This window comes from Canis lupus, chromosome 25, assembly GCF_011100685.1.
Source record: "Canis lupus familiaris isolate Mischka breed German Shepherd chromosome 25, alternate assembly UU_Cfam_GSD_1.0, whole genome shotgun sequence".
NCBI classification, from domain to species: domain Eukaryota; kingdom Metazoa; phylum Chordata; class Mammalia; order Carnivora; family Canidae; genus Canis; species Canis lupus.
In genome coordinates, this window is record NC_049246.1 from 15,562,149 (window position 1) to 15,587,964 (window position 25,816).

A 25,816-nucleotide genomic window follows, 5' to 3' on the forward strand; every position below is an offset into this window, starting at 1 on the left:
TGCTCTGCTATCAATGTGCACTCCACTGCAGCATACTTGGAGGATATAAGATCTCAGTAAAGGGTGATTCATCTACAGAAAATAGAACCCACTCTTGCTCCATGTGCACCACTAGAAAATGAGTCCTTGACTAATTGAATTACATTGTTGTCTTCCTCTTTAAAAAAAAAAGCATATATTTATTTGATGCTTACTATATGTCAGACACTCTGCTAAGAAATTGGCTTGTACTATCTCACTTAATCCTTTAACAAAACTAGGAGAGCCTTTGGTTCACTGATGAGAAGCCTGAGGCATGGAGAGATCAGCAAACTCCATGGAGGACCAAGCTGGGGAGCAGTGGAGGCAGGATTCTATCCCAGGCAACCTGGCGCCAGAGCTTCCTCCCTTCACCCCCAGCTAATGCAGTTTATTTTAGGTTTAGACTATTGCTCTTTTTTCTTCTCTATTGAATTGACTCTTCTACTCACTTATTTCCTCATTTTCTTAATATCAAATAAATGCCTTCATAGTTGAAGTTTCCTTGATTAATGCTTTGTTCAAATTCTGTGTTTCAATATATGGTATGTTATTCTCACTTCTGAATGGTTGTTAATTTTAATTTGGAGTTTTTCTTCATCTGGAGTTATTTAGAAGAATGGTTTAACATTTCTGAGTGGAAAGTTTCTTCGGGGCTAGCCTTTGGTTATTTACTGTCTGGTTTTGTGACATTGTAATCAGAATTGGGCTGTGTAATTTCTGCTTTAAGCACTTTTTTCTTTAGAATTTTTTTGTAACCTAACATCTGGCTAATTATTGCCAGTATTCCGTGGTGTTTGAAGAGAATGTATTTTCAATTTGTTTGGTACACATTTCTATATATATCTATCACAGCAAGAGAGATATTTGTGATATTTGAATCTTTATATGGTCAGTTTTTTTCCAGCTTACTTGCCATTTTCTGAGAGAGATTTTTTTCTTCCTCCTTGGTCATGGTTTGCCAGTTTCTCTTTGTATTTTTAAAGATATTTGCCTTATATATTTCAACGCTGTGCTCAGTCATTAACATTTTTCAACATCTCTGCAAAGTGTATTTTTTTTTATCAATATAAAACATTTGTCCTCATCACACTTAATACTTGGCCTTTTTTCAATTTTTATCAAATATCCATTTTTTTTCCTCAAGCCAATTTTCATTTTTATAATAGTGACCTGGCACGTCTTTGTCTGTTACCAGTTTTCCATGTCAGAAACACATCTGCTGCCTTAGTGCTGCCGCGGGCCCCACTTTACTTATCCCTCGTTGTCTCTGATCTTTGCAGAGCCCTTTAATGAAGTCTTGCAAAGATCCATTTACTCTTTTAAACTGGTAAGATATAATGTAGGAAAACCTATCTGTTGACTGTTCATCTCAGCCTGTATTTTCAGTGGGGCTTGCTCCTACTTCACAGAGGTCTTCCAGGACCATTTAGAACATAATCATTTTCTAAAACCTTTCTCAGGCTTCTGCAGGAAAGCGGGGCTGTACCTCAGGGCCACTGGCATTGTGCTTTCTTTCCTTTGTTCTTCTTTATTTTTTCCATCATGTCTATATTGTGTTTCACTAGGGATTAACTTCCAAATGTGGACAGATCTGTTCAGACGAAGTTTGCATGGCTACATTCCATGTGCACTTGGAGGCTTGCTGGAATCTTCTCTTCCCTTCTGTTTCTTATTGGCACTTCTGGTGCACAGCCCTGGTTTTCTTCTTTACCTTAAAGGAGTGATTGGAATGATTTGAATAGAGGGGAATAATAACAGAAATGATTATTCCTCTAATAATTTTTGGTACAACCTTCGATTCTAGCACCTATACTCTGCATGTTATATTTTTAAATCAGTGTCATCCCTTAAATAAGTCTGTAAATAGCAGGAACTGTGCTGAATCACCTTTCTGGCCCCAGTGTGCAGCGTGATGCCTGGCACACAAGCATTCCATAAATGTGACTAATGAGGCACATGTAAGTAGATGAATGCATTTATACACACCTAACCCAGAAGGCTATGGGAGATGCAAATGTAATGAACCACGTGTCCTTACTTGTGCCCTCAGCCTCTAATAATTTATTCTTCATATAGCAGCTAAAAAGATTCTTTTAAAACTTAAATCTGATCATGTCACTTCTCTGTTCAAAATCTGGTACTAGGCACTTACTATCTCACTTCAAGTAAAAGCTAGAGTTCTCACATTGGCCTGTGATGGCCAATACAATGTGTCCTCATCTCCCTCTGCTCTTTATACAACCCACTCCAGCTATGTTGGCCTCACTGGTTTTCCTTAAACAACCTAAGCAGACTACAGCCTCCAGGATTTTGCGTTTTCTTTCCCTCTGCCTGGCCCGTACTCCTCCTCCCCGACATTCACATGGCTTGCTCTGTTACCTGATTCCAACCTCTGCTGGAATGCCACCTTCCTTGAGAATCCCATCCCAACCCAATCTGCCCGTGCCTCTCTTACCACGTTGATTTCCTTACACTCTGTGACACTACCTGACATATTAAATATTTGTTTATTTACTCCTTCTAGAATGTATGCTCCATGACAAAGGACACATGTCTAGTTTTTCACTGCTGCGTCCCAAGGGCTTAGTGAATGATAGATGTAATTTTTAAATGAATAAATAGAAGTATTTGCTTGAGGTTGGTGGCTACTGCTACATTTGCTATAGTCTCTCATATTGAACACATAGACATATACATGTCAGGAAGGAGTGGCCATCACCGAATACCACTGGGGATTGTTTAGGTGTGCAGCCATGGCAGGGCAGGCTGGCAGCCATGCACCCTTACCCATACTCCATATGAGCCAGGTGCTTGGCTATTCATGGATAAGCAAGAACCGCGGGCTTCTCCTGGGAGAAGGATGCTATAAAGCCTGTACTCTTTAGATTTTGTGCCCATGACAAAGTAACTCTCATGGGATGGGTGGTGGGAAAAAGCTGAGACTGCACCTGGCTTCGAGGAACAAGACCAATCTTGATTTGGTGTCTGCAGAATGTTGTCTTCTAGCACTCATGATGCCATGGACAAGAAAGCATGTGGAAAATTGTATATGTATTTAGCTCAAATCCAGGTCCGCTACTTCACAGGCTAGGACTTTGGTCACCAGAAGCAGGGGTTTGCAGACTACATTTTCCCCTCAGCTTGCAATGCCAGTGTAGAAGATGGCTATTTGCAATACAATTAATGGAGTGATTTAGGGATAAAGATACATTGTGTATCCTTAAAAACTGCTTAATTGAACTAAATTAAAGCTTAGAACCAACATGGAATCATGGAAAGATAATAAAAATTGTCTGATTTGCCTGTAAAATTCTATGATTTTGTCTTCTACACTTATAAACTTGAGCATTTGTGAATTTTAAATATATGTAGGATGACCTCTTGATTCTATAGGATAATATTTTGACATGTAGGCTGAATTTTCTAATGGATTAGTAATCTTTAAGAAAACTGAAATTAAATTATCAGTGATGAAATAAAGAAGAAGTTGATCTTAAATCTTAAGGTAATGCTACCAACTTTGTACTGTCCCGTCTCTCATGTTTGTTGAGAATTTACAATGTACTAGGTACTATAAGGGCTTCCAATGTACTTAATTAAGGATATTAATTATGATGTAGTTAGTAAGGAGGAGGGTTAAGGGTGTTCTTATTAACTTATTGTCTGCATTTCACCTTGAGGACGCAGGGTCAGAGAATGGTTTTCCTAAGACTGATAAATGGAGGAGCTGGAATTATTTTGAAGGTAATCTCAGTGCAGAATCTGTGTTCCAACCTGGAGTTTCTCTCTTACAATCAGTAGTCTGGCTGCCTTGAGGAGACCTGGATCCTGTCATGCTGAGCAAATTTCAAAAAAAAAAAAAAAAAATCAAAGGAACCCAATTATTTAGGCCCCGAAACATTTCCAGGGTTTTGGAGCTAAAGGCAAGTGGAAAGAATTCCAGAGGTGATAAGACAAATGAAGGGGAAGCATAGAGCTCTCTGAGTGCCTTTTGAAAGAGTGGCCATGAATCAGTTTCTATGTCTTGAGTAATAATTTGGTAATTCAAGGGAGTAGAACATATATACAAAAACATGATAAATCCAAATCTATAGGTTTTCCTAAAATTTGTATAAAACAAATTACTTTTCTGTACATGTTCTATAAAAATTTTGTAATTAGGGGCACCTGGGTGGCTCAGCAAGTTAAACATCCAACTCTTGATTTTGGCTCAGGTCATGATCTTAAGGTTATTAGATCAAGCTCTGCATTGAGCTCTGAGCTGGGTGTGGAGCCTGTTAAGGTTCTCTCTCTCTCTTTCTCTCTTCCCTCTATCCCTACCCTCCTTATGCTTTATCTTAAAAAAAAATCTGTAATTAATATTCAGATTTGACAGTTTCAAAGAGTTTTACTCAGTTATCACACATGTTATGAATCTGTCAAATTAATACTTGTAAAGTAAAGCACAGCATGCCCCATGGTGAATGGTCACATGTGGTTCAACACAAAACACAGGAAAATTGAGAGAGAGGTTTAATACAGGACCTGAGGGAAGTGGCTGGCACCTACTGGAGCCATTGGGGAAGATCAAGGCAGGGTGAGAACAAAGAGAGAGAGGCAGGACCTGGGACATTTGCCTTTTTTAGGATGGAGTACTTTGGGGTTCACAGGCTAAGCCTGGATTGGTTAATTCACACCAAAAGAGCTGGGTGTTTGATAAACTCCACAGAAGTCTTCTTTAAGGAGTGTACAAGATGAAAGGCCTGGGAAGCAGGGATACTGTTTATTCCAAGAACTGTTGGAGAAGTCATGTCAGGAACTTATATTTACTCGTGACTCTGTGGGCTGCTGCTGGGGGCATGAGCTTGCATGAGGGGCTAGGGTCAGTTTAAGATTCCTACAGGCTGAAGAACAGATGACCAGGTAGCAGTACCAAGAAGTAGCATAGCTAAACTCCAGACATCATAGAGTGAGAGAACCTTAAAACAGTTATAGGAAAAATGTTAGCACACAGTGAATATAAATTGTGTTTCAAAAAATTGTCTTTAATGAGAATCTACCAAAATCATAACTTTTATAACAAAGTTGAGTTTTTGTTTCTGTTTTTAGCTAGATTATAGTTAAATTGAGAGAGGACTTTATTACATGCAATGCATAAGAAAACTTAAAGGACATTTTGATTTTTAATTTTCAAGTTTTCAAAAAATAACAGGGATGCCTGGGTGGTTCAGTTGGCTAGTATCTGCTTTCGGCTCAGGTCTTGATCTTAGAGTCCTGGGATTGAGCCCCACTGGGGGCTCCCTGCTCAGTGGGGAGCCTGCTTCTCTCTCTACCCTCTGCTCATTTCTCTCTCACCATCCCCGTTTCTATCTCAAATAAATAAATAAATAAAATCTTTTAAAAAAAGAGTCATAGCTCATAAACATCTTACATTTAAAAAGTGTAACCTTGCCTAATTTCTTACTTATTTTTTAATACTTTTGACTACTTTTACCTTTTGTAGCTTTTCTAAGAGAAGTATTTTGTATTTCTCATTATAGATTTGCCAATTATAATTCATTTGTCGATTATAATTGTGTTTATTAATGTAGTAGGCTCCCCATCTGAGCTGTCAATTGTTTCCCTGAAACTACTACCAAAATTAAAAGGAATAGTGATCAAACTGTATTTGTCATGAATTTAAAATGAGATGAGATGTGAATGGAGACCTCTTCACCTCATGCTTTCAAACACAGAAGATCTCAAATGCCTTAAACGGTCTTAAATCTCACTTGGATACAAGTGTACGACACTGTAATTTTATGTTTTTATTTACATTTCTGTTAACATACAGTGTAATATTAGTTTCAGGTGTACAATTTAGCGATTCAACACTTCCATACAGCATCTAGTGACACTGAACTTTAATGTGTATCTGTGGCTTGTTCCATAACCTCTCTACCTGATGCATTTTAAAGGCATCCCAACAATTATTACCAGGAATAAAGCTTTGAGGTCTATTTCAATATTACTTATTCACTCTTTATAAAGGGATTTGTGTCTCACAGAAATGTATATTTTTCTCCAAAAGGAAAATGGAAGTATACAGAATTTTCCACACCTTCCTGACCAGGAAACTATTTACATTTCTCATGACAGCATACAAAAGAACAACAATTAGGAAAATGCAAGTCAATTTTTTTTCAAGATTTTATTTATTCATTTTAGAGAGAGAAAGTGTGCATGAATTGAGGGGGGCAGAGAGAGAGGTAGAGGGAGAATCTCAGGCTGACTCTGGCTGAACTGACTGTGGAACCCAACATGGGGCTAGATCTCAGAAGCCTGAGGGCATGACCTGAGCCAAAATCAGGAGTCAACCACTTACCTGATTGAGTGACCCTGGTGCCCTGGGAAAATGTGTGTCTATTAAATCAACCTAATTAGTTACATGATGCAAATGCTTTGAATTCTGATTTTTTTTTTTTTTTTTTTTTTTGAGAGAGAGAGCAGAAGTGGGTGTGACATAGGGGCAGGAGAGAATCTCAAGCCAGCTCCATGCTCAGTAAGGAGACTCATGGGAAGCTCAATCTTATGACCCAAATGACCTGAGCCAAAACCAAGAGTCAGATGCTTAACCAACTGAGCCGCCCAAGCATCCTGACAATTGTTTTATACTGGAATTTTTACTGTCTAATATACATGTTCACGTTTTCCTTAATGATTTATCAATTTCTTCTGACATTTCTAACAGGCCTTGCTTTGCATTAATTTGAAATCATCCATTCTATCTGCTGCAGGAATTGTTAAAACTATCTTGACTTCTTCAAATATTGCACCATTTATATGTTCAAAATACATGGATTCACTTGATTGTGTCTTGAATTGTATATTTTTAAACAATTGATTTTGAAATAACTACAGATTCACAGGAAGTCACAAAAAAATGTACAAAGATGTCTCAGGTGCTTTTTACCCAATTCCCCGGTGGTAAAATCTTGCATAGCTATTATACAATATCAAAATGAGGGAATTGGCATTGGTACAACCCACAGAGCTCATTCAGATTTTACATGTACAAGCATGTGTATCTTCTGTGTGGATTCCTATAATCATCACCACAATCAGGATAAAGAGCTGTTCTACCTCCATGAGGCTCTCTGTGCTATTCCTTCATAGCCAGGCACATTTTCTTCCTAATCATTGGCAGCCACTGTTCTCCATTTCTATAATTGAATACTTTGAGAATTTTACATAAATAGAACTCTACAGCATGGAGACTTCTGAGATTGGCTTTCTTTTTTCTTTTTTTTTTCATTCAGCATGATTTCTCTGGAACCCATCTGCACTGTATCAGCAGCTCATTCATTTTTATTGTTGAGTAGTATTCCATGGTATGAATGTACCATGAATTGTTTAATCGTTTTTTGAAGCACATTTGGGTAATTTCTAATTTGGGTTTTCAAGAATAAAGCTGATATAAACACTCATAGATAGGTTTTTGTGTGAACACAAGTCTTCATTTGTCTGTGACAAATGCCTGGAGTGTAATTATTCACTCATATGATAGTTTAGTGTTTTAATATTTTTCCCCAAGTGGCTATACCATGTTATATTCCCACCAGCAACAGATGGGTTAGTTATCCAGCTCCTCTGCATTCTCAGCAGCGTTTGGTGTTGTCACTATGTTTTATTTATACTGTTCTGATAGATACCTTATTTTAGTTTCCCATTTCCCTAATGGGAAGGCTAAGGCTAATGGCTTAGGATATTGGACATCTTTTCCTATAGGTTGGTTGCCTTCTTCTTTGGTGAACTATTTGTTTTGCTGATTTTCTTAGTGGACCTTTTCTTTTACTGTTGAGTTTTGAGAGTACTTTATGTATTTTAGATTTTAGATACAAGTTTTGTCAGATAGATGGTTTGTAAATATTATTTCTACCACTCTTGTAACTTGTTTTCTTAATCTCTTTATAATTTTTGGTAGAGCCAAAGTTTTTACTTTGGGGGATGTACAATTAAACAGTATTTTAACTGTAATATTATTGCTTTTAAAAACTTTACTTAATACAATGTACCCTTTTAATTTTGCCAAAAATTATTCTTGCTTATTATAAAGCATTTAAAAATACAATTTTTAAAACTCTAAAATTCTATTCAAATTAGCCATCATTAGCATCTTGGGGAAAAGGCTTGATCTCTCTCTGCATATATTCATATACATGTGAAACAGAGAAGTAATTTACAAGAATAATATAAAACTCTTTTAAGTCTAAAAAGCATTAAATTCATTTTTATTCAAATTCAAAGGACAGGAAACTAAAGTGAAAATATGACATATGTTGAGCTTTAGATAAATTTTCATTTGCATTAGGGAATTTTAGTTCTTATGAGATCCCTTTACAAATAGGAAAAAAGGTCATGGAAAAAGTTAATTTTTAGAATTACAGTTGACCCTTGAACAATGTAAGTTTGAACTTTGTGGGTCCATTTACACATGCATTTTTTAAAATAGTACTGTACTATAAATGTATTTTCTCTTCCTTATGATTTTAATAATATTTTCTATTCTCTAACTTTTTTGTTGTAGGGATAAAGTATGTAAAACATTACATTCAAAATCATCAATTGACTGTGTATTTATCACCAAGGCTTCTGGTCAACAGTCCAAAGTTATATGCAGATTTTTGACTGCTCAGAGGCTTGGCGTCCCTAACCCCTATATTGTTCAAGAGTCAACTGTATTATCTTTAATAATAGCTTTCAATTTTACTATATTGATTGGTTCCATCCTATGAAGATAATCAGCCCTTTTATATATCCTCCTGATATATAAGCTACCTACTTATTTTTCTCCCAAATTCCTATTTTTATTATGTTATGCAAAACTGATAATACTTTTTATAATATGCATGCTTTATGCTATAACCATAATACCCACAGTGTGTCAGCTGTCTTCTCTTTTGGTAGTTCTGCAGTAATACTCTGTTTTGTGAAACTGTTGCTCCCAAGATCCTTCTACGCCCTGGATGCAGTCACTGCAGTCAAATTTGGTGGGTATGCTGGTTTTTCACACCTGGCCTTTACTTCTAGGGAGTCTGTACACTTCTCAAGTCCACACAGCATGGCCCTCTCTTATGTGTGTGTCTTTCTGTCTTTTCCATACCTCAGATCGTCAGTCTGTGTCACAGTTTGAAGCTGAGGCTGTCCTTTGATGAAAAGGAGATAATATTTCTTAAATCATTACTCTAGCATTTTTTAATTTTGGTAATCTAGGTCTCCCCTCCAATCTGTTCTTCCTATAGAGCCCTTTGGCCATGAAGTCTAGGGCACAAAGCTTATTATTCAGGGATGGTGTGAATTATAGCAAGAAAGTAGGAGAGGTTGGAGACAGGGGGACATAACAAGGCTTCCTTAAGCAAGTGTTTTGTCTATTCTTGTTAGGTTTCTTCCTCAAGCCAGGAATTCAATTTATTAATTAAATATACTATTTTTATATATTCCACCTCATTAATTTATTCCTTCATTTATTTTCACCATTTCTTTCCTTGTTTTTTCTTTAGAATTTCTTTGTTGGTTTTGTTATTCCCTTTTTTGAAATGAGCATTTAATATATTTTTTTCATTCTTTCATTTTTACTGATAACTGTTTAGTACTATTGTGTTTCCCCTGATCATGGATTATTATTATTATTATTAACAGAAATTTTGTTATTTCATCTTATTTTTTCTGTTGCCTAAGAGTTATTTAATAGGTTTTTAACATACAGGGTAAAGTACCATTTTTATTTTGGTTTTTACTAATACTTTCTGAATTTATTGCATTGCAATGAGAACCATTTCTTGTAATATTTCTATATTATGCAACTTCACTAATGTTTTCCTTGTAGCCTAGCAGATGATCCATTTTTGTGAATTTTTCATGAGTATGTAACTCTCTTAAATTTCAATGTGTATATATGAAGTCTCCTAATTGATTGTATTGCTTATGTATTCCTGTCTTGCTGAGAGTAGTATGTGAATGTCTCCTCTTAGTATGTGTGTGTGTAAGATTTTATTTATTTATTTGACAGAAAGAGAGAGAGAGAGAGAGAGAGAGAGAGAACACCCACAAGTTGGCTGAGCAGTAGGCAGAGGGAGAGGGAGAAGCAGGCTGCCTGATGAGCAAGGAGCCTGATGTGGGGCTGGATCCCAGGACCCCGGGATCATGACCTGAGCCGAAGGCAGTCGCTTAACCAACTGAGGCACCCAGGTGCCCCTAGTGTGTTATGTTTCTATGTCTCTTTGAATCTCTTGTACTTTTTGCATCAGAGGATGATTGCTATATTACTGAGGATACGAATTTCTAAGTGTCATATCACTATTGTGAATTAAAGCTCTTAGCATTAAAAGGTGCCTTTCTTCATCACATTTAGTGCTTTTGGCTTAAATTCTACTTGTCTGATATCTGGATTGCTACTTCTATTTTCTTATTGTCTCTCTATGCCTGGGATCCGTTTGTCTGTCTGCTTTTAACATGTGGAATTGCTTTGTATTAGGTCTTCTTTTGTACACAGCATATACTTGGGTTTTGTCTTGCAAACCACATAGAAAATTGACTTCTTTCCTTTGCTCTGCCTCTGAGGGTACCCCAGAAATCTTAATAAGATCTCCTGCGTGAAGTTCCTGCAGAGTTCCCTGCAGGGTCTCCTGACTGTGGCATGTGGGCTCCGGGGACAAGGCACACTTACTCACATTGTTATCTCTCAGTTTCTTTTTTTTTTTTTTCAAATATATATATGTATGTCATATATATATTTATATATTTTTTATTGGAGTTCAATTTGCCAACATATAGTATAATACCCAGTGCTCATCTTGTCAGTGTATCTCTCTGTTTCCCTTAGCTGTCTCTGTGAGCTGTCACTGCACGTGGAGTTGGAAGTGGCTGGGTGCAAGGCTCCTTCTCATGGTGTTTAGCCCTCCCTTCAGTCTGACAAGCGAAACAGGCCATTGACCTTGATATTTTATGCTTTTCTAATAGCTTCTTTCCTACCACAGAGGTAGTATCTGACAAGGAGAGGGTGGTATTCTCGATACCTGCCTCCCTCCATTTCCATCTCTATCTCCCCTCTCCACGATCTCTTAGGATTAAGTCATCAGGCTATGAATTTTTTTTTCTCCTGAAATCCTTTCTCTTAGCCGTGGGCAGCAACTTCATAGTGTAGACTTCATAGGAGAAAGAAGTATCTTCTTTATATATTTGGAGAAACTCTCTGACCAGATTGCTGTAGGCATGCATTCTTTAAATGGTAAAGTAATTTAACAATTCCTCTTTTGACAAAGCCTGGTTTGCAACTCAATTGCCCTGCCGACAACTCAAGCAAAAATCTAATTTGACAGTTAAAGCTGAAAAATGACTTCATTGATATAGAACCAAGTATCTGCTCTTTTCCTAAGCCTTTATTTCAAAGGACAGTGAGCTTCGCCAGAACTTGAAAATATGTATTAAAAACCATGCAATTATCTCCATCGCAGGTGTTAAGTGCGGGGCGTTGTGTAGGCTATTCTTCTGCTGCAGCTAGTCAAACCATTTGTATGCAAGTAGGTCCCGTTTGATCCTGTCACAGTGTTTGGAATTGCCATCATTTTTGTTCAAGTGTTAAGAGAAGTCCTGGTTTCCAGGAAAAATTGTTAAGGGGCTCTTCTGGGACAACTCAATGTGAGTCAGCTAAGCGCTGTTGTGAAAGATTAGTGGCTACTTATAATAGTTAATAGCTTTGCTTTTGCCACTAATTTATTCAGAAGAAGTGAAGTTATGGCCATTGTTTCCTTATCTCTAATACAAAGAGATGATGTGGGGTGCGGAGGCTCTACTTTAATTGTGTTAATCACATCTTACATCAAAATCAAAGCTTTTAAAATGTATCATTTTGAGGAAATATGTCCTCCTTCTCTTTGGAAACTAAACTCAGCATCCATACCAGGGGATTGGGTTGAATTCTCATGTCTAGTGTATGGATGATAGTGGAGTGACAATGTGTTTTCAAGGCAACCCTCATGCCTTTTCCCAAAGTCAGCACATCCAAATCTTTAATGGTGTTGGGCTGGCTGAGAGACAGGGACACCCCAAATGGCGGGCATCTCAAATTGGGTCAAAATGGCTGATCTTCCCGCCAAGGCAGCCGTGACCACCATGTCACCTTCAGTAAATCCAAACCTAGGCAGGAAACCGAAACTTTCCCCCCGGGACTTTCCAGCCAGGGACCACCCCCCATTACCTAGGGACATGGTGTTCCTTTGCCTAATTTGGCAAGGGATCCACCTGGATCCAGACCCGGAACCAATAAGGCTTAAAAACCCCCACACTCCCCCACCTGGGTGCGACTTCCCTGACTTGGGCCACCTCTCCGAGTCATGGAACCTCCCCGGGGAGGGCTCCCCATTAAAGCACTCTCAAACCTACTACCTGGTTCTGCTGTTTTTGTTGTTGTTGTTGTTGTTGTTTTATTTTTTTTTATGTCTCCGCCGTTCATTTGGAAAAAAACTAACAAATGGCACTGCACATAAAATGATGAGTTTAGCAGGAGAATCCGGAAAACCACTTGATCCTTTCCACTTTAGTATGAAGTTGATGGGCTCCATTTTATTTCTGAAATTTTGCACATCTCCTTTAGTCTAGGCAGATTTCAGTATTTATACCAATGTATCAGCTTGTTACCATGTAACTAAATATTAAAACCACATTTCTTAAATGAGAATTGGAGCTAAAAATTTAGCTGTCTTTAGCACATTTGAAGATCTTATTTATTTATTTATTTATTTATTTATTTATTTATTTAAGAGAGGGAGAGAAAGAGTACATGTGAAGGGGTGGAGAGAGCCAGCGAGAGAAAATCTTAAGCAGGCTCCATGCCCAGTGTGGAACCCAACAGGAGTTTTGATCTCAAGACCTGAGATCATGACCTGAGCTGAAATCAAGAGTGAGAGGCTAAGTCCATTGAGCCATGCAGGTGCCCCAAGCACATTTATAGATCTTAAAGGGGCTCTCCCAAGAAGGTAAAAGTTGTTAAAACAAGACATTTATTTGTGTGTTTGTGTTAGTGTGATCACCTGGTACTATTATGTTACCTCTTTGTCACTAAGAAGATTCTACCGATTGTACCCAGCTTTTTGGAAGATTGAAACTTCTACAGGATGTTTAAACTAAAGGAAACTCAGGGATTAAACATGCTTTTTGAAAAGGCCACTCTATTGATTTAAAATGTTTAACGATCCCTTACTTGTACATAAGGTCTGTTAGCACTGTTAGGAATCACATGGGCACAGGGAAAGGATGAGGATTCCATGATGGATTGCATAGACTAATGAATCTGTAAATTTCTTTTTTCTTGCTCTGAGAAAACAGACTAATACTGACATTATTTGAGTATACTTATAAAACATTATCTATAATTTTATTCATTAATGATTTATTAATTTTAACCTTTTAAGATAGCTATTAGAGATCAAGTAGATTCCAAAGACTGAAAAAGGAAAACATTATCAAAGCAGTATCATAACGCTAATGTCTGAGTACAGCATAAGTTATATTGTTGAGAATTCAGTAAAAAAACCCACAAACAAAATGTGTTATTATTCCATCTGAAAATCAAGGTTGAGATTTCTTCTAAAAACACTTGAAGCTGTATAGCATTCATGATTTTGTCTAATCTAGTGTATTTTAATAAGGCATGAATTTAGAAGGAGTTTAGGATAGTCCGCTGTTTTATTTAGTATTGTGAAAAACTGACATGACCACAGCCATTTTAAAATAGACCTGCTGCAGGCAGTGCAGAGAAACTATCCTTCTTGCCTTGGTCTGAAAGGAGCCAAAATCCGTGGGTTGGGCAAAACAGCAATTGTGTAAAGCAGTTATTTGAAAAATTAGCAGGAGGACAAACATCCCGATTACAAGATCCAAAGTTCTGAAATTTTTGCACATAAAATCAGAAGACCATCAATGCGTAACCCATAGTAGTTTAGCTTGTTAACACCCATAGAAAAACTTTTTTTTCTTTTATTTCACTCATATAATTGCCCTTTATGTTTTTCCTCATTAAAACCCCTTGCTTTCACCCTGTAAGTGGGAACACTATTTGGGTATGTAAGTGAACTCATGCTCCCTAAATAATAACTCTTTAATCCTGAGTAAACACTGCTTGCCTCTTCCATCCTCTTTTCCTCAGGCTGATGGGAGAGTGTGACTGAGGGTTTCTCAGTTACATGTCCCTGTTTAGGTGTCACCCATAACTCCACAACTATGCCAGTGTAATTAAGCATGGTTTTTAAAGCACCACTATTTCAGTTATTAACTTAAAATTTGTGAGTTTAGCCAAATTTAAAAGTATACTTTTAAAAATCAATGTGTTTTGATCCAAAAAAAAATTCAGAGTTAGGTTATTTGTAAGAACTCATAAGACCATAGATGTCCATCGACAGATGAATGGATAAATAAGATGTGTTATATACATATATATGTATTATATACATGTATGAATATAATATATACATACATATACAATGGAATATTACTCAGCCATCAAAAAGAAAAATCTTGCCATTTGCAATGACATGGATAAACTAGAGGGTATTATGCTAAGTGAAATAATTCAGAGAAAGACAAATACCATATCATTTCACTCATGTGGAATTTAAAAAACAAAGCAGATGAGTGTAGGGGAAGGGAAGGAAAAATAAAATAAGATGAAAATAGAAAGGGAGGCAAACCATAAGAGATGCTGAACTCTAGGAAACAAACTGAGGGTTGCTGGAGAGGAGGATGAAGTAACTGGGTGATGGGTATTTTTTTTTTTATTGGAGTTCAATTTGCCAACATATAGAATAACACCCAGTGCTCATCCCATCAAGTGCCCCCCTCAGTGCCTGTCACCCAGTCACCCTCACCCCCCACCCACCTCCCCTTCTACCACCCCTTGTTCGTTTCCCAGAGTTAGGAGTCTCTCATGTTCTGTCTCCCTCTCTGATATTTCCCACTCATTTTCTCTCCTTTCCCCTTTATTCTCTTTCACTATTTTTTATATTTCCCAAATGAATGAGAACATATAATGTTTGTCCTTCTCTGATTGACTTATTTCACTCAGCATAATACTCTCCAGGTCCATCCATGTTGAAGCAAATGGTGGGTATTTGTCATTTCTAATAGCTGAGTAATATTCCATTGTATACATAGACCACAGCTTCTTCATCCATTCATCTTTCGATGGACACTGAGGCTCCTTCCACAGTTTGGCTATTGTGGCCATTGCTGCTATAAACATTGGGGTGCAGGTGTCCCGGCGTTTCACTGCATCTGTATCTTTGGGGTGCAATTGCTGGGTCGTAGGGCAGATCTATTTTTAACTCTTTGAGGAACCTCCACACAGTTTTCCAGAGTGGCTGCACCAGTTCACATTCCCAGCAACAGTGCAGAAGGGTTCCCCTTTCTCCACATCCTCTCCAACATTTGTGGTTTCCCGCCTTATTAATTTTCACCATTCTCACTGGTGTGAGGTGGTATCTCATTGTGGTTTTGATTTGTATTTCCCTGATGGCCAATGATGGGAAGCATTTTTCTCATGTGCTTGTTGGCCATGTCTAGGTCTTCCTCTGTGAGATTTCTGTTTATGTCTTTTGCCCATTTCATAATTGAATTGTTTGTTTCTTTGCTGTTGAGTTTCATAAGTTCTTTATAGATCTTGGATACTAGCCCTTTATCTGATATGTCATTTGCAAATATCGTCTCCCATTCTGTAGGTTGTCTTTTAGTTTTGTTGACTGTTTCTTTTGCTGTTTAAAAGCTTCTTATCTTGATGAAGTCCCAATAATTCATTTTTGCTTTTGTTTCTCTTGCCTTCATGGATGTATCTTGGAAGAAGTTACTGTGACCAAGTTCAAAAAGGGTGATGGGTATTAAGGAGGGTATTAATGAGCACTGGGTGTTATGCGCAACTGGTGAATCACTAAATTCTACCCCAGAAACGATAATATAGTGTATATTAACTAAATTGAATTTAAACAAAGAATTAAGAAAAAAGAAAAGAACTCATAGGCCAGATTTCTAAGGTAACCAGTGACTACACTAGAGGATTTGGGGATTTGAGAGAATAATCATTTATTTTTGGTGCCCAGTAATTTAGAAATAAGAGGTAACATTGAGTGCTCACTATTGTCATGTTCTGCGCTAGAAGGCCTTTCCACGTATTAATTCATGAGATCTCAGAAACACCATGTAAGGTAAGCACTATCTGGAGTTTCCAGATGAAAAAACTGGGATTGAAGGAGAGCAAATAACTTGGTCAAAATCATAATTGAGCATTTGGGACCCAAAGTCATACCATTCTAAAAGTACTCATGCTTAAATATTGGTTGTCTAAATTCTCTTCCATTCATCAGTCAGAGTGACCTTGCTAAGAATGAAAATATGATTATATTATTTCACTGTTATCCCTGAAAGTCTTCCCATTTCCCTTGAAATCCTGGACCCTTTTTGTAAACTATGTCTGCTTTCCTCTTCTGCTTCCTGAAGGCACCCCTTCCTCTTCATACCCTCTGGCCATGTTGTATTTTCTAGTTATTTCACACTCTTTCCTCCCTCTCCCTAGAATACTCTCCACCTTTCAATCCTTCTTACTCTTCACTCAGCTAACTACTGACTAGTCTTAGCTAACACATTATTTACTCCTGGGGCCTTCTTGAAATCTATAATTGTTTTGAAAGTTTCAGATAATACTTGTACTCCCCTTTCATGATATATAATGCATGTAAACATATATGATACATAATTTATATAACTTCCCCTTCAATATATGATACATAAAAATATAACGTATATAATAGTATAATATATATTACAACTATTAGACTTGTTTAATAATTGTGTTCTTTATTATACTGAAAATTCACTTTGGGTAGGGTCAATGTCTGTCTCCTGATCACTGATTTTGGCATGCCTGTTACAGCACCTGGCTATATAAATATATCATGAATGGTTTAATCTGATAAGCCCAACATTAGTGTTAATTAGTGTTGAATATATGGTTGAGTGTAAGGGTTAAGTATACCAACTAAAGTGAACCTCAGCATGAGTGTAAGGGTTAAGTATACCAACTAAAGTGAACCTCAGCATGAATAATGTGCTGTAAATAAGACTCTCCCATTCAAATTTGTATTCTCAGTGCCCACCAAAATAATAATGGGCCAATAATGGATGCTAAATTAAATATTTTTGGATGAATTTATGAACACATGAATTACTGAGTATAACCTAACCAATATGTACATAAATATTTTCTTGGGCAAAATGGTAATGATAATAAGTATCCTAGAGTCTTTGGGGCTGAAGTAGACAAAGTGAGAGAAGAGATGTAAAAGTATAATGAAAATACTGGCGAAATGTAAAATATACTTGTTTACAAGAAAAATATAGAAACCATATGTAAATATCTGATAACATTTACCCAAGAAACATGTAAGTATTTTATCTGCTATATGAATTACTGTTGGAAAACTATCTGGAAAGAAGAAATTTCATTTCTTTTTATATTCATGTTTATATTCTTGCTGGCTTAGCCTTTTATTTTATGGTCTATCCTTGGAATATTTACTTGAAATGTTACATCTTACATTTATTTTTTTTATTTTGTTTTACTTCATTTTATTCTATTTTGGTGTTTTAGAGAGAAAGAGAGCAAGAGCACAATTGGGAGGAGTGGGGGTGAGTCATATGGAGGGAGAGGGAGAGAGAGAATCTTGAGCGGGTTCCATGTCTAAGGCAGAGCCAGATGAGGGGTTTGAGCTCCTGACCTTGAGATCATGACCTGAGGTGAAATCCAGAGTCAGAAAACTGAGCCACTCAGGTACCCCTGCAGCATTTTATATTTAAAGTCTGAGTTACACTAGTAATTTCTACATACTGGTATTCTTAAACAATCTTTATGAATATTAGCTTTTCTTAAAACTAGGGGAAGATTAAACTTTTCTAAGAAAAACTTGGGAAGTATGGAAAGATGTCATTATATATTGTAACTGGTAGGCTAAATATTGAAAACCAAAAACTAAATTCATCTATTTAGTTAAAGCCCCTGTCTCTCAATGTCTGTGGAATATTTTTATTTCTACAACATACTGTCTTTGATTAAAGCTTTTGCATATTCATATATTTCATTCCTTTTATTATCTAGTAAGTAGTACATCCACACAGTAAAATATCATTTACCCTTATGTGGAAGGGTAACAAAGGAAGGGAATTCTCACACATTCTACAACAGGGATGAACTTTGAGTACATTATGGAAGTGAAATAAGCCAACAACAAAAATACAAATACTGCATGATTCTGGTTATGGAAGATATCTGAAATAGTCAAATTCATGGAAACAGAAGGTAGAATGGTAGCTGTCAGGGGCCTGTGGGAAGGGGTAATGGAGAATTTCTTTTTTTACTGGCTATAGAATTTCAAATACATATATATAACCAGTTGTTTTATATATATATATATATATAATTACCATAATAAAATAAGTAAAATATAGCTTAAATATTTTAAACTGTCTATAAGATATGCAAAACTAGGGGATCCCTGGGTGGCTCAGCGGTTTAGTTAGTGCCTGCCCTTGGCCCAGGGTGTGATCCTGGAGTCCCAGGATGGAGTCCTGCATCAGGTTCCCTGCAGGGAGCCTGCTTCTCCCTCTGCCTGTGTCTCTGCCTCTCTCTCTGTGTCTCTCATGAATAAATAAATAAAATATTAAAAAAAAGATATGCAAAACTAGCTCATAAGCACTATTTAAAATTACATAAAATATGTGTTTTTCTTTGGAGCCAATTATTTTGATAGTTTCATTTGTTATACTATCAAGATGAGATGTAAATTTCTTTAAGTGTTTATTGCAAACATTGGTTTTTACAATCTGGACTTGTGCTTTTACCAGCTCCTTAGGACTTAAAAGTGGTATAAAGCCAGGCATTATTGATATTCTACATAAAGAAAGAATCAGCCTAAGAAGAGCTTTGTTCCCAATTTATCATTCTTTTAAGGAATGCCTTTATTTTCACGATAGGAAGTAAAGAATCTTGTTGTAAATAGTCCAAAGAACGCTGAAGTAGAGAATAGAAAATGACAGGCAATTTTAACCCTTGTATTAACTACGCTTCCCTCCCCCACCACCAGTCTCTCTCTCCCCTTTACCCTGTTCCATATTTCCAAAGTCACAAGATCAGTACCATTTTAGTATCTCTGTCTCACACACAGATATACTTAGAGAGCCATGGAGGCTTTTCGATTTGATGCTATTATAAACATTTTTTTTATCATCTATACTTTAATGTATATTTTTATGCATTATCCAACTATTGCTTAAGGAAAAATCCCCAATCTGGGCAAAGGATATGCATGTGACATTTAGATTGCCTCTTTCCTCCTAAGAGAGATTATAGCCATTTACATTTCCATAAATATATATGAATTCAGCCCACAGTTCCCCAAGCACATCCACTAAAGGTATTCTTGATCTCTAAATATTCGGTGCTCTTAGATGTATAAATTACATCCCCTTATTATTATTTTATTTTTATTTTTATTTATTTATCTATTCATGACAGAGAGAGAGAGAGAGAGAGAGAGAGAGAGAGAGAGAGGCAGAGATACAGGCAGAGGCAGAGGGAGAAGCAGGCTCCGTGCACCGGGAGCCCGGGAGCCGACGTGGGATTCGATCCCGGGTCTCTAGGATCGCGCCCTGGGCCAAAGGCAGGCGCCAAACCGCTGCGCCACCCAGGGATCCCACATCCCCTTATTATTTTAACTTGAATATCTTTGTCTAATGACGATTGACAATAGATGTCTATTTTCCTATTTTTCTTTAGGGTGTTCATACTTTTCTTATTGATTTGTAAGAAGAATTTACAATTCAAATGTATTATCCCTTTGTTATATGTATCGCAAGCCTTTCTTCAGAGTTCCATTTGTCTTAGCTTCCCCATGAGATTGTTTGCCAAATAGACATCCAAGTTTTTATAAAGGTTAGTTTTATCAATCATTTCCTTTGTGGAATCTGGCCTTGGTGTCAGAAAGATTCTTCTTAATCAACGATGATTATGCCTCTATGTTCCCCCTTTTTTTCTTTTTTTTTTAATTTTTATTTATTTATGATAGTCACACAGAGAGAGAGAGAGAGAGAGAGAGAGAGAGGCAGAGACACAGGCTGAGGGAGAAGCAGGCTCCACGCACCGGGAGCCCAACGTGGGATTTGATCCCGGGTCTCCAGGATCGCACCCTGGGCCAAAGGCAGGTGCTAAACTGCTACGCCACCCAGGGATCCCCCCCTTTTTTTCTATACTAAAATACTCTTATATTTTCTTTTGATACTATTTTTAAAAATATAGTATCAAAATAGTATTTTTAAAAATAGTGTAACATTTCAAAGAATAACCTGGTGCTATGAAGTGAAACTTGGAGACACATGGCACAACCAGGTTCTCCTGCTATAGCTCTTGGTGTTTGCCTCCAGTGGATCCAATTACTGATTTTCAAATTTCAGAGTTGTCCTGGGCTTGTTAGAGAACATTTGTCTTCCTTCTTTGCATGGCTGCAGCAGTGGGTGTGAAGAGGCAGGGACTCACAGATGGGGCAATTTCCACGTCTATATTATGTGGGAGATTGATCTGCCTCCCAGCCCTTCCCCACATTTCATCTTACTTTATATTTAATTGATTGCAGTGGGATTTTGGAAGCCCAGATTCATGGGTTCACTGGTACCCTTTCCTTTTTCTACATTGTGTGGTGAGTGATCGTTCAGCACATCATTCTTGCAGTACATACTCAGGTCCCCGTTCCACCTGCTTTCAATACCAGCTCCCTGACCAGTAAGTGGGAGTGAGTTAGAGGAAGAGCACAAAAATTTTGTCCACTGGTCTCTGTTACTTGAAAGCACTTCCTTAGACTACTAGATGCCTGTCAAACCAGAAGCCAGGCCCTCAGGCCAAAGCCCTGCACAAATGACAAGGCGTCTTCCACAGAAAGACTTGGGTGTATTTCAGTCTGCTGGCTGTGCAGTGCAACGTCTTGGGAGTGGTAGCTTGCCTGGACTTGTCTCTCAGTGTGTTACAGTCCCATGGGACCCAGGAACACAGCAACTCTGGCATCTGAGTCAGGGAAAAAAGGGTCATCCCATCAGCAGTAGCTGCAAAAATTAGGACATCAAAGATGTAAAAGCCCCCTTCCAGGAGGCACTGTACTCTGGAGCACAGCAAGGGGAAAGTGTGAAGAGGGTGCCCGCTAGCCGTAGCAAGGCAGAGGGGGAACCTAAAGATGATGTCTATGGGGAAAAAAGAAAAGAACAAAAAGATGGCCCCTTCTGCAAGGCAGAATCAAAGGGCAAAGATGGCACCCACCAGTCTCTGTCCCAAAAGAATGTTCCAGCAGGCTCTTAGATGTGTGTGTTAAACTGAGAGGTGGGGGGGCAGAGACACAGGCAGAGGGAGAAGCAGGCTCCACGCAGGGAGCCTGACGTGGGACTCGGGATCTCCAGGATCATGCCCTGGGCTGAAGTTGGCGCTAAACTGCTGAAGCCACCCGGGCTGCCCCCAATTCTTTATTATACTCAAATGAACCTCTTCCCCTTAAAGTCTGAGTCAAATCAGTTGCCTCTGAGTTGGGACTAAAGCAGGAGAGTATGAGCATGCAGAGCTTTTTAAGAAACATTGCTCAGGGGTGGGCACCTGGGTGGTTCAGTGGGTGAACATCTATCTGCCTTTGGCTCAGGTAGTGATCCAAGGGTCCTTGGATTGAGTCCTGCATAGGGCTCCCCACAGGGACCCTGCTTCTCCCTCTGTCTCTGTCTTTGTCTCTCTGTATCTCTCATGAATAAATAATAAAATCTTTAAGAAAAAAATAAAGAGCCACTGCTCAGATGGCTACAGTGTTGTAGATGTGGGAGGACATGACCCTGCTGATTTTCAAAGCTAAAAGTTTTTGGGGGTTCACCTCTGGGTGCAAGTCTTAAAAGTTGCCCAGTGTGGGGTTTGAACCCTTCACTTCTTAGGGGAAAGTCCAGATTTTGAATTCCCTCCCAATGTGGGTTGCCATGTCAAGGGTGGGGTCTATGTGGAGAGATTGTGTCCCAGCCTCTCCTACTCATTTTGATGCGGTTTACTTCCAGTTTCTCCAAAGTATAGTCATTGCTCAGTTGGCCTTTAGTTTTCTTTTATGGTAAATTATCCCATATGTAACTGTAGACCCAGCTCCCTGTCCATGGGAGGAGGGGAGTTTAGGATCTTCCCATGTCACCATCTTGAACCAGAACCTCCACCCTTTTGCTTTGTGTCTTTTTGGATTTATCTATTCTGGACATTTTAAATAAAGGAATTATATAATATTTTACTTTTAGTATCTGGTTTCTTCCTATTTAACGTAGTGGTTTTGGGATTCATCCACATTATTACATATATCAGTACTTCATTCCTTTTTGTGTCTGAATAATATTTCTTTGTAAGTATATATGACAATCTGTCCATTTTTCTATTCATGGACATTTGAGTTCTTTACGCCTCTTGGCTATTATAAATAGCTTACTAATGTCTCTGTATTTTTTTTAAAGATTTTGAGGGCTTCCTGTGCATTGTATAATATACTCCATCTGACAAAACACGTAGCCAAATTTCCTTATGAGAAAGGACCTTATTTATATTCAGCTGCATATGGTATTAATTTGGAACAATAAATTTAAGATTCTTAGAAGACATCTTGAAAAGCCAAATTGATAATATGAAGCATATTCTTGTTCTGCCAGTATATAATTTGGGTCCCTTTTTTAAAGCTTTCCATAACTCTTCCCTTCAAATTTTCCTCCACCATCCCCTTATGATCCTTTGGGCTTTTGTCTACTGCCTGGCCCCAAGATATTACCATACAGTCTTGATGTTTTATGGTGACACTCTGTTTACAGATACTAAATTATATCCCAGAATCTACTATTGTGTAATGGACTACCCCAAAATTTAATGGATTAATAGGGTATTAATCATACCACTACATTTAATGATTTTGAGAGTCATAAATTCAGAGAGGGCTTTGGTGACTATTCTCATCTACATGGGATGATTTGGGGTCACTTGGAGTATTCAGGTGATGGTCAATCTGGCCTTAGTGGTTTTAGTTGTGCGACCATAACCACTATCTAATCCAGATATTTTCAGTACCCACAAAAGAAATGCCATTCCTACTCCCCTCTGGTTCCAGCTCCTGGATACCATTAATTTACTTTCTATCTTCCTGGATTTTCCCATTCTGGATATTTCGTAGATATGTAAATATACCATTGTGGTTTATTTCCATAATTTTAATCCTTGTACATGTACTGGGGCTTGTTTTATGGTCCATCTATTACTGAACACAAGTTAGGCTGCCTGTTGCGTGAAAGACCAAGAGTCAAGAGAGAAGTTTTGATTGGAAAGGAATATAAAAAAAAAAAAAAGAAAGAAAAAAGAAAGGAATATAAGCTTCGTTCATGAGCCCACCCACTTGGGAAGAAGGCAGACTAATGTCCAAAAGCCATTTTTGCCTGGCCCAGAGTTTTTAAGGGGTTTAATCAATTAAGGGAGTGCAGTGGTTTGTGACATTTCTTGATTATGTACAAACTTGATGATGCCAGCTACAGAGTTAACTCTGCTCCAGGTTATGCAAGAAGTGCTAGTTCTTTGGTGCCTGGGGTGGGGGAGGAGTTGTGCAAGAAGGTGTGGTTCCTTGGTACTCATGAGAGGTCGTGCAAGAAGATCTGGTTCCTTGGTACCCAGGGGAGGTTGGGCGAGAGAGCCTGGTGACTTACAGAAGTGTTTTTCTCTCTTTAGGAAAGAATGCATGACCTTTGGATAAACAAAGAAAGGTTTAGTTCACCAATCACATTGGGCTTAGAGTGTTTGCTAAAGCTTAAAGAGTACTAGGTTGGCAGAAGGGCCAAGGCAGAGGTTCAATTTCCCACAATCAGTCTCATTCCATATCTATGAGATTAAGAGTGAACATGCATCATCCTACGTAACTCCTTCCTGCTGATCAGGGACCATAAAGGGATTTTGGAATGGAAGACCCTCATGCAGTGAGATAATCTTGTTTCTGGCATTTCCGATGAAGGAGACAGTAGAGGTGTCTCCAAGCTAGTATGAATAAAGTTAGCTCTGAAAAAAATTTTTTTTAAAAATAAAATAAAGCTAGCTCCGGCTTGACAGATGCAAAAAGACAAACAACCAAGAAGAACAAGAAATATAGCAATGCTTAATAAGGTATATTTATATGTGGATGGTATAGAATTTAACCAATTGCTAAAAGGATTTATAGCTAGGACATCTATAGCTGTGGTGTATTTACCTAAATCTTTCATAAATTCAGTTACATTTTCCCAGTAATTTGGGGTATAGATACAACACTGTTCTTTTTTTTTTTTTTAATTTTTATTTATTTATGATAGTCACAGAGAGAGAGAGAGAGAGAGAGAGAGAGGCAGAGACATAGGCAGAAGGAGAAGCAGGCTCCATGCACCGGGAGCCCGACGTGGGATTCGATCCCGGGTCTCCAGGATCGCACCCTGGTCCAAAGGCAGGCGCCAAACCGCTGCGCCACCCAGGGATCCCACAACACTGTTCTAATAAGAATACAGGTACCTTCTTGAGCTGCACTCAGGACATCGAGGGCCATTTGGTTTTGGAGGGCCACTTTTCAAATTTTTGGGTGATTGTGTGTTGGGTTTGGTTACAGGTGGCTGCTGTATGCTGGGCTAAAGCCTCTTGCAACTTTACATCAAGAGAGATGGTTCACGAATATGGTGAAGGGATAAATCCAGCAAGAAGGCTTCTGTGCCTGATATCTAGCCCTAACAATATCCTGATTCTGAGGAATGACTGGCAAGTGGGAGAAGACCTGTCTGGGGATGTGGGCATTCAAGTGGGTCCTCTATCCAATCATAAGGAAAGTGGAGCCATCTACTTTTTCCACAAGCCCATAGCTAACCCCATGGAGTGAGGTATGTTCTGGCTTTTAAGGAGTTATTTTGTCATCCTCATAGAAAGGGTCAAGATCATAGTTGAGTACACAATTTTCAGGGATTCCATCATATTGTTCAGCTATCCAAATAATCATATGCTCATAGAGTCCTGTTATTTCCTCCACAGAGTAACAGGCACATAGATTGTCTATAATATGAGCTGTCGTGTCAGTTTCTCTGAAGTTTACCTCAACTTATCTAGCTTAGGCAAACAATGAACATTCAAAGACAACTAATCAGAACTAGAATTTAACATCCACAAAGGTGTGTTATCGGTACATAATGTTTTTCTCTAAAATTACCCTCATTTCCAAAGATCACCAAATTGAGACTAGTTCCTTTGTAAAAAGTAAGTCCAATTTTAGTCACTGAGAGTTTCAGAACTTTGGAGGGCTTGGTGGAGAGAAAGCCAAATGTTTCAACTTTTTCACAAGGGGATATTTTATACAAAAACTTTGTTTAAAAAAAAAAACAAAAAAACCCCTTTGTTTATAATTTCTTATCAAGAGCAGACCAATAATCCAAGAAAAATGTCTTTTGACAGAGAATAAAACAGAATGTTAATATTATGCCAGTGTATTTTTTTTAATTTTTAATTTTTTAAAAGATTTTATTTTATTTATTCATGAGACACACACACACACACACACACACACACACACACAGAGGCAGAGACACAGGCAGAGGGAGAAGCAGGCTCCATGCAGGGAGCCCGATGTGGGACTCGATCCTGGGACTCCAGGGTCATGCCCTGGGCCAAAGGCAGCCACTCAACTGCTAAGCCACTCAGGTGTCT

At 38.1% G+C, this 25,816-nt stretch overlaps 1 pseudogene; it reads right to left on the reverse strand.

The window, feature by feature from the left end:
• Window positions 1–25,816, reverse strand: part of LOC102156276 — a 76,035-nt pseudogene that overhangs the window by 2,030 nt on the left and 48,189 nt on the right.